The following is an 8,825-nucleotide window of genomic DNA, read 5'->3' on the forward strand; positions in this document are numbered from 1 at the left end:
TAGAGTTGGAGGATAAGTGAAACTCATGCTCAAACTTAGAGTCTATTTTTACATGGTATCACAACACTAGTAGGATCCTTGAAAACACCTACACTCCTTCTTTCTCTTCTATTTTTTGACTTATCCTATTCATGATGTCGTCTCTCACCTCCATTCCAATTGTACAACACCACCTTATGGTGATAACTTTCTATTGCAGAAAACCCAATTGTTTCCGTTGTTTCGCAGCCAATTTTTTAATGGGATACCCTGACAACATCATTATCTATCCCACTCCAACCATCACCCTCACGGGCTCCACTATTGCTATACCTAACCCTGCATATGATGAACAGATTTGCAAAGACCAACTTGTTTCTTAGTTAAATGATATCTTCTCTTTCGCCTCATGTCCAACCCTATGTGGTTGGATTAATTACTATTGTCGATGTCTAAAAGGCTCTACAAACTTCCTTTGGATCTCTATTGCATACAATCATTCTTTAGCTCCATATGCAGCTCCATAATACATCTAAATGTGATCAATCTGTCGACTTATCTCCATGAGGTAAAGTACATTTAAAATCAATTAGCTGCTACTAATTGCCTTCTAGTTATCACTATAGTTATTATTGTCACAAACTAATTCAAAATATTTGAGTTGGCCCATTCTCATCTCATGTAATTATTATTGAAGTTATTACTGTGATGAACTAATTCAAAATTCAAAATATTATGAATTAATTCATTTATATGTCATGTAATTATTGTAATAGCTAGTACATAAATTTTATTAATACAAACGTTATCCTAGAGATAAAGGATAAGTGAAACTTACGATCAAACTTAGGGTCTATCTTTACAATTTGGAGAGAGCAGCTGCTCCATGGCCACAGGATACGACGGAGTTGGCCAGTGGGAAAAAAAAAAAAACATAGTTGGGATGATGAGAACAATAGCAGGTCAATGATGGGGAGAAGGAAAAAGACCGATGACGGTGGCGGTGTTGGTGGGTGGCCCGATCGGCAGTAGTGGTAGACCCAACGGTCGTTACTAAAGGGGCTGGAAGAACACTCAGGTCATGACGAGATTATCTATAGAAGTGTGGTTAAAGATTCGCATTAGTTTCAAAATGCTCAACAAAGGACAAAGACCAGTAAGAGGCCACACATTCAACAAGGTAACAGAGGCTTGTCTCTTCGGTAGGAAAAAAACAATGCGACAAATGAGACCAAAAGCCGATGAAGCTGAGTTCGGCAGCGTGGATAGACATGCAATAGAACTCCAAGGCCGATTCTATTTTAGCTTGTCCGCAAACTGGCCACATCTTAGGTTTTAGCCTCAACTGCCAGCGGAAGAACCATTCATCAAAAGATGGAAATGGCAGATAAAATCATAATTGATTGGGAGAACTTTGGCGTAACGTCGAGGAAAGCATTCGATGAATTCAGAGGGAGAGGGAAGTGACTCGAAGTACGGACGAAGGATCAGCCGATCTTCTCTGGAGTCATTTCCATGAAAGATGGACTTGCGTTTGTTGCGAAAGCAAACGATCGAATAATAAAATAAATGAATAAGAAAATAAATTGAACATTAGATTTACGTAGTTCATTTGTAGTGACCTACATTCACGAAAAAATAAGTAACAAATTCCATCATAAATATAACAGAAATTATAACCACACTTTAGTCATTTAAATACTCTTAGTATTTTTCAAGCTTCAATCACACTTGATAACTTATATAGTATTTAACTTAACAATTTTTTGCTAAATAATCTCTCAATCTCACGAAAGAATTATACACAAATTTATATTATAGGAATTCAACCGATTTCAACACATAAAACTTTTAGTGTAATTGCATAAACAAAACGAACGGAGAAATCCAATGTCAAGCACTCGTGAACGGTGCTAAACGTGTACAACAACGGCGCTTCCCTTAAAGCGCTCGGCGTCTCTTGCAACATCCATGAAAGCCACACTTAACAATCCTTATATTAGGTAAGCATAGGGCCCACTTTGCCGGGACGTCCCAGTCGAATTCGGTCAACAAGTCCAACTTGGACTTTCCCTATTTTGAACCGTGACTTCCGGTGCTTTGATTTTATTTCCTTTCATAACTTCTTTTCAGTTATCTTTCCTTGGCTGTCCTCAGCAGCAAAGATAAATAATGTTCCCATCTTTCTTTCTTTTCAATTTCCACGATCAATAAACATATTATTCGGACCGGATTTTTATATAACAGGCTCAAACTCGAGACATATTTTAACAATATTTATAGTGCCGAAAATCATTTAGACGCCCTTAGAACGTATTGCATCTAGTGACATAATTCAAATAGGATCGACTTCTTCCTGTCGTAGGAGAAACTTGAAGATGGAAGGCTAGGAACAGGAGAAGCAAGTCAAGGAGTGAATCATAAAGGCAATTTTACGGGCAGGGTAACAGAGGGGTGAAGTGCTTCAGGAGGAGAAGCTGTTTAAATAAAGATTATAACCTAACAAGCCGTTTAAATTGGAAATTACCACGGTCCACATACCTGACACTCCACAATAGAACATGGTTGATATAGGATCTGCATGGTAACATTTCTGTTTCTCCCAATTTATGTTCTTTTGTTCTCCAGAACAAAAAAAGAACAGAAATCCGTTTGATAAAACTTTTGTTCCCACGAACAATTTCTCTATTTTTATGTTCTTAAGAACATTTTTGGAATAATAATAAAAAAAAGTAGCTTCTCATTCTCAGGAACAATTTCTAGAAGTAAGCTAATTTTCTTTTTTATTTTTCTTTTGTTCCTCTCTTTTGCCATGGCCGCCTCCAACCACCTAGAGCCAACCACCGGCCACCGCCACCGACCGCTGGCCACCGCCTTTTTACGTCACCGCTGCTGCCGACCACTACCATCGACGCCGCCGCCGCTGACCACCGCCGCCTGTCGCTGCCGCTGCACGACCGCCGACCGTCGACCGTCATCGCTGACTGCCGCTACACAGCCCATTAGCTATCGGCAACAATTGGCGGCAGCTGATGGGCTGTGCGGCAGCAGTGATGGTTGGTGGCCGACATTTGTGCAGCGGCGGCGACCGACGATCAACAATCCGTAAGCAAGAATAAAAAAACAATAAATATAAAAAAGAAACTATTTCATACCAAATGCATTTCTATTCTTTTTCTATTTCTGGAGTAGAAATTTTGTGTAGTCATCAAACACCTTATTTTACTCAGAAATTGTTCCCCGAAATAGAAATATAAAATAATTATTTCTGAAAAAAAAAAAACTCTTCCCCACCAAAAAACGTTGTCATGCGCAACCATAGTGCTTAGAAATTGCTGCCAGTTGAAAAGTTATGATCTTAAAGGTGCATTTTTTCCCACTTCAAAATAATGATGGCCTGTAAATATTGAGAAAATACAAAAAGCTTTATTTGGCATGGCATACAATCTATTATTAACATTGAATGCAATGGAGCAGAGAATCAACGAAGAAACTCCCCGGCGGATGATGGGCACTTAAACTGGGAGTCGATGTTGAGAAAAGTCACTTTAAAGATATCAACAGAGGATGAACAAAGGAAGTATTTTATTAAAACGGTATCATGATCACATGCTGTTTACAAAATCCCTCACTTCTCTTAGAAAAGTCGACATGCTATGATCTAAGTGACTATTCTCGAGTATTAGCTGGTTCTGACACGTCGTAGTTCGGCCATCTCCCTGTCAAGTCGATTTTTCTCACCCATCAATGTGTCAAACGTGTCAAGATCTTTGCATAGAACTTTGTCGGCCCGAGTTATCTCGGCATCCTTGAGCTTTTGTTGATGTCGAACTCCAGCAAGTTGTTTCTCGAGGTCCGCCTCTTGAGCAGCAAGGTTAGTCCGCTCATCAACTAAAGCCTGTAGAATGTTCTGGTTAATCTTCAAGGTGTGATTAATCTCCTTGATAGAGTCATGGGGATATTGATAATCTTTTTCCAAGACTACCAGGACAGCGATCTTCTCGCAACTTTGCTGGTAAGTCTCAATCGCATCAAGAGATTCATTCAGAAAATGTTCACAGTGCTTCTTGAACCTAGAAGACTTCAAAATAACACCACCACACAGTTCGTGCAATAAAGTTTGAGCGTCTTGGTGACCGTTGGGCAAGCTGCAACCGATAGGTAGCTGCCCTTAGAGAGTTCGAAGTATTCAGTCCATTTGGCCTTGGCTACCTCATCAGTGATGACGAATGTTGACGAAAGCTTGAACGCAAAACTACCGGAGTCAATAGCTTCGGAATGTAAAGCTCTCGCAGCCCTTTCAAGAGTAAGCTTAGCCTTAGCGGAAGAACCAGGTGATTGTCCAGCATCGATTTGATTCATTGGTTGACAGAAATGGTCGATGATGGATCCCCAGAGGACATTAATGCTGGAGCGATAGGATGGTTGACCATTGGTGAGGATTCTTGAACGTTGACTATCGCGGGATCCTGAGTATCTTCACTTTCGACTATCGAGGAAGATCCTAAACCAGGCATTTAACTCGTTGATGGTGACGAAGCAGGTAAGGGAACTTCTTCGATACCGAGTGAAAACTGAGGTGACGGACCAGCATGAATAGTTTCTTCCAGTCAGCTTTGACTGTCTACACTGACGATAGTAGACATACTTTGTGGGTTGGAGTTCTCTGTATCTGCACCAGGTATTATCGAAGAAGAGTTGGTCGGTAGTGGATCTTATCATCTTCATCGCTGAAGAAATATCAGTAAGAACAGAAACTGAACACGCGAGAAGAAATACTCACTGCACTCAGCCAAAGGAGTCGGAGTAGAGGGGACGAGTGATGCCCCATCAAGCGAAGGAGGATAAAAATACCAAGGTTGCAGTCCTTTTCAGAAGTGGGTAACATTAACATCAGAGACCGGATGCTCATCAATGAGAATGACAACGCCTCCAAATTTACAAGAAGAATCTATCTCCAAACCTTAGAGATGCTTGGCTTCTTAAAAATGATGGAAGAGCGGCAAAAGAACTTAAAAGATCCTTCCGAACATAGTTTAAACTATATCGGTAACTTATACTAGATAGAAACATATAGAAATCCTATTTGACTGTTAACTCCAAGTTTTCTAGGATTTGGATAATCATTTATCTATGAGTTATCCATGATTAATTCATACATCCCACATTTTTAAAGAGAAACCTAAGTAGGTTGCAGCCATTTGCTAAACAATCAATAAAAAAAAAAAAAGCAAAGGAAAGAGAACAATAATGAATCGAGGTTCATTTTCTAATATTTTCGTAAGGACTGCAGAAGCGAGGGAGGCTTTAAGTCAGACTCAACTTGGCCTCCTTCAAGATCTGTCTAGTGTCATGCTTGCGGACGTGGAGAGGATTCAATGCCGAGCCTTCTTGGAACTTCTCTCTCAGGAGGAGTCGTTCTTTAGATAGAAAGCTAGAATCAGATGGCTGAAGGAGGGAGACCGAAATACAAAGTTCTTCCACTATTATGTCAGCAAGAGACAGTTGAGAAACATAATTCTTTCTGTGGTAGATTCTCTCGACAACCAAATCAGTGACCCGCAACTTGTCCAGCAGCATTTTGTGGATTACTACCAAGACCTTCTTATGCCTCGGGTGGAGCACGTTACTCCTCAGGTTTCGGAGATTCGACAGATCATCAGCTCTCAGCTTAATGATGACCAGTTCACCTTTCTTGCTCGGCCGATCACCGACTTGGAGATTCGGGACACTCTGTTCTCTCTTGCTTGGGGTAAGGCCCTAGGTCCATATGGTTTCATGGTTGAGTTCTTTAAGGAGAATTGGGGAACGGTTGGTCAGCTGGTCATGACAGCCGTTATGGACTTCTTCACCTCGGGGAGAATCCTTAAGGAAATCAACAACACCATTTTGGTCTTGGTGTCGAAGGTGCCGAATGCAACTACAGTCGACGACTTTAGGCATATTGCGTGTTGTAATACTATTTACAAGCTAATTACAAAATTGTTGGCGAACAGGGTTGCTTCTGTGCTGAAAGATCTAGTGAGCTCGTGTCAAAGTGCTTTCGTTAAGGGGCGCAGGATCAGGGATAACATCCTCTTGGCTCAGGAACTATTTTCTAACTTCCATTTGGAGCCTTACTCACCTAAGTGTGATTTTAAAGTCAACTTTAGGAAGGCCTATGATACCATAGATTGGTGGTTTCTTGAGAGTGTTCTCCTTGCTTTTCGTTTCCCTGATCGTCTGGTTTAGCTCATCATGACTTATGTGCAGACTCCTCGGTTTTCTATTGCGTTAAATGGGGAGCTCCATGGCTTCTTCCCTAGTGGGCGTGGCCTGCGCTAGGGTGATCCCATATATCCCTATTTATTCACTCTGGTTATGAAGGTTCTCTCGGGGATTCTCAGGAGGTGTTCGCTTCAGCCGAACTTCAGTTTCTTTTGGAGATGCAGGTCTACCTCCCTCTCACACTTGTTCATTGCGGATGATGTTTTCCTCTTTTGTGAAGGACATGTGCCGTCTGTGATGCTCCTCAAGGAAGGTCTACAAATGTTCTCTAATTGGAGTGGCCTATTACCAAATTCGAGGAAGAGTGAGGTGTTCCTGTCAGGAGGCTCGCCTTCCTTAAGGAATCAAATCCTGCAGATTCTTGGATTCACAGAAGGGAGCTTACCAATTCGGTACTTGGGAGTCCCAATTATTACTTCGAGGCTGAGGAAGACAGAATGCGCTACTCTGGTTAGGCGCATCACTTGAGGGTGTAGTCCTGGGCTCATAGGTTTCTGTCTTTTGCCGGCCATCTTCAACTGATTAGGTCAGTTCTCCATGTTATTCAGGCCTTATGGGTGAGTGTTTTTATTCTTGCTGCGGCAATGCTGGACCAGATTGAGCGTATTCTTAAACAATTCCTTTGGAGAGACCCCAAGTTGGGCAAAGAGGGTGCTAAGGTCTCATGGGATGATGTATACCTTCCTAAGGCAGAATGCGGTCTTGACATCCACAGATTGCATGAGTGCAACAAGGCAGCCATGCTCAAACATATATGAATCTTGTTTTCAGATAAAGAGTCACCGTGGTGCAAGTGGGTCCATTCCACCTTCTTAAACATAAAGAATTTATGGGTCGCTACGAAGCCGACTTGTTGTTCTTGGGCTTTGAAGAAGATTCTTCAACTCAGGACAGAATTTCGGCTTAGCTTCTTTTGGAGGATAGGTGATAGCCTATCAGTATCACTCTGGGTCAACAACTGGCACCCTAGGGGCCCCTTGAACTTATATTTCTCAGATTCGCTCATCTACAGCGCTGGTCTCTCTAGATAGGCCTCAGTGGCTAACCTTTTCTCTGAAGATGGCCAGGCTGTCAAGGCGGTGTTAGAGTCCTGGGGTTCACCGCTTCCTTTCTTGTCTGGGGACCAAGATCGTTTTTGTTGGAGAGAGAGCTCATCTGGCATGTTCTCGGTCGGCTCGGCTTGGGAGGCTTTAAGGCGAAAGAAGGCACGTGTTAGTTGGCATTCCTTCATCTGGAACAATGCTATCCTGTCTCAGTACCAATTTCATTTTTGGCTCATCACCAAGTGTGGGCTTCCTACCCAGTCTTTCCTTATGTCTTATGGTAGGATTGATGCTGCTTCCTACCCTTTTTGCAATGTTATGCCTGACTCTATAGATCATCTCTTTTTTGGATGTCGCATTATGGCTAGTATTGCTTTCTTTTGGGCAGCTAGGTGTAATCTTCCTTGGCGGAATAGACCTTGGCTTGATAATCTGTGTTGGGCCATAACTTTGCTTTTGGGCAAGAAGTTTTATAAGTTTGTTGCCCGCTGTTCTTTTGGTGCGATGTGCCATATTATTTGGAAGAACATGAACGACATTCTCTTCAGGGGGGAGCAGGTTTTTGTTCCGGCCATGAAGAAGCATCTCCTTCAAGTTGTTAAAGACAAGGCGGTCACCTTCAGGAACATGGAGAGCTCCATCAAGAATAGAAGGTTGCAACACTCTTGGGATGTTGACTCCATTATCTTCTCCTTTAGGGATCAAACTTAGAGTTTTTGGCTAGTTCGGTTGCCTTTGGCTGCTAGTTGTGGTTGCCGCTTGGGCATTTCTTTGCTATTCTTGTTGTAGCCGTTTGGCTTTTCTTGCGGCTTCCTTTCATTCATTTAGAGTCTGTTCTTCATAAGTGCAAGTTTTTGAAGCCGTCTCGTTTGTACAGTTTGGCTTCCCCAATATATTGCTTACTTTTACTAAAAAAAATAATAATAATGAATCGAGGTCATTGTAGACTACCTAAATATCTCATTTGCAAAACACTAGCTCGAGGAAGAATGATAAAGCAACAGGAAGACAAACAAAAAACTTACTCCTTTAACATGACGCTAAATTACATAAAAAATAATGGGAAATCCACTTGAATTCATCTCTTGTTTGTCTTTGCAAAGAGCTCATTAAATTGACCCACAAATATGCACAAGTCAGTTAAAAAAATTGGATGGAATCCATTAGCATTATGTTCAGTGAATTTGATGATAGATTCCTATAAGAACCAAAACACATTGGTAGAAGGCAAAAAGAACAGCAAAAAGGCAAAAGGACCAACGAGTTCACGGTCTCAGCTAACAACCATGACAGTACCAAGCATCTTCATTTCCTATGTTTCCTCTCCCAAAAAGGGAAAACCCGGGAAAAAAAAAACTGCCAATCCAGATTGCAGAGAGAAAAGGCACTCATAGATCGTCCAAGTAAAACTCAACTTTATAAGGCAAAATTCTCTAGCCTCGTACTTGAGCGCTAAGTAAAACGCGTGAGAGAGAGAGAGAGAGAGAGAGAGAGAGAGAGAGAGAGAGAGAGAGAGAGAGAGAGAGAGAGAGAGAG

The sequence above is a fragment of the Eucalyptus grandis genome, chromosome 8 (genome assembly GCF_016545825.1).
Source record: "Eucalyptus grandis isolate ANBG69807.140 chromosome 8, ASM1654582v1, whole genome shotgun sequence".
Taxonomy (NCBI): domain Eukaryota; kingdom Viridiplantae; phylum Streptophyta; class Magnoliopsida; order Myrtales; family Myrtaceae; genus Eucalyptus; species Eucalyptus grandis.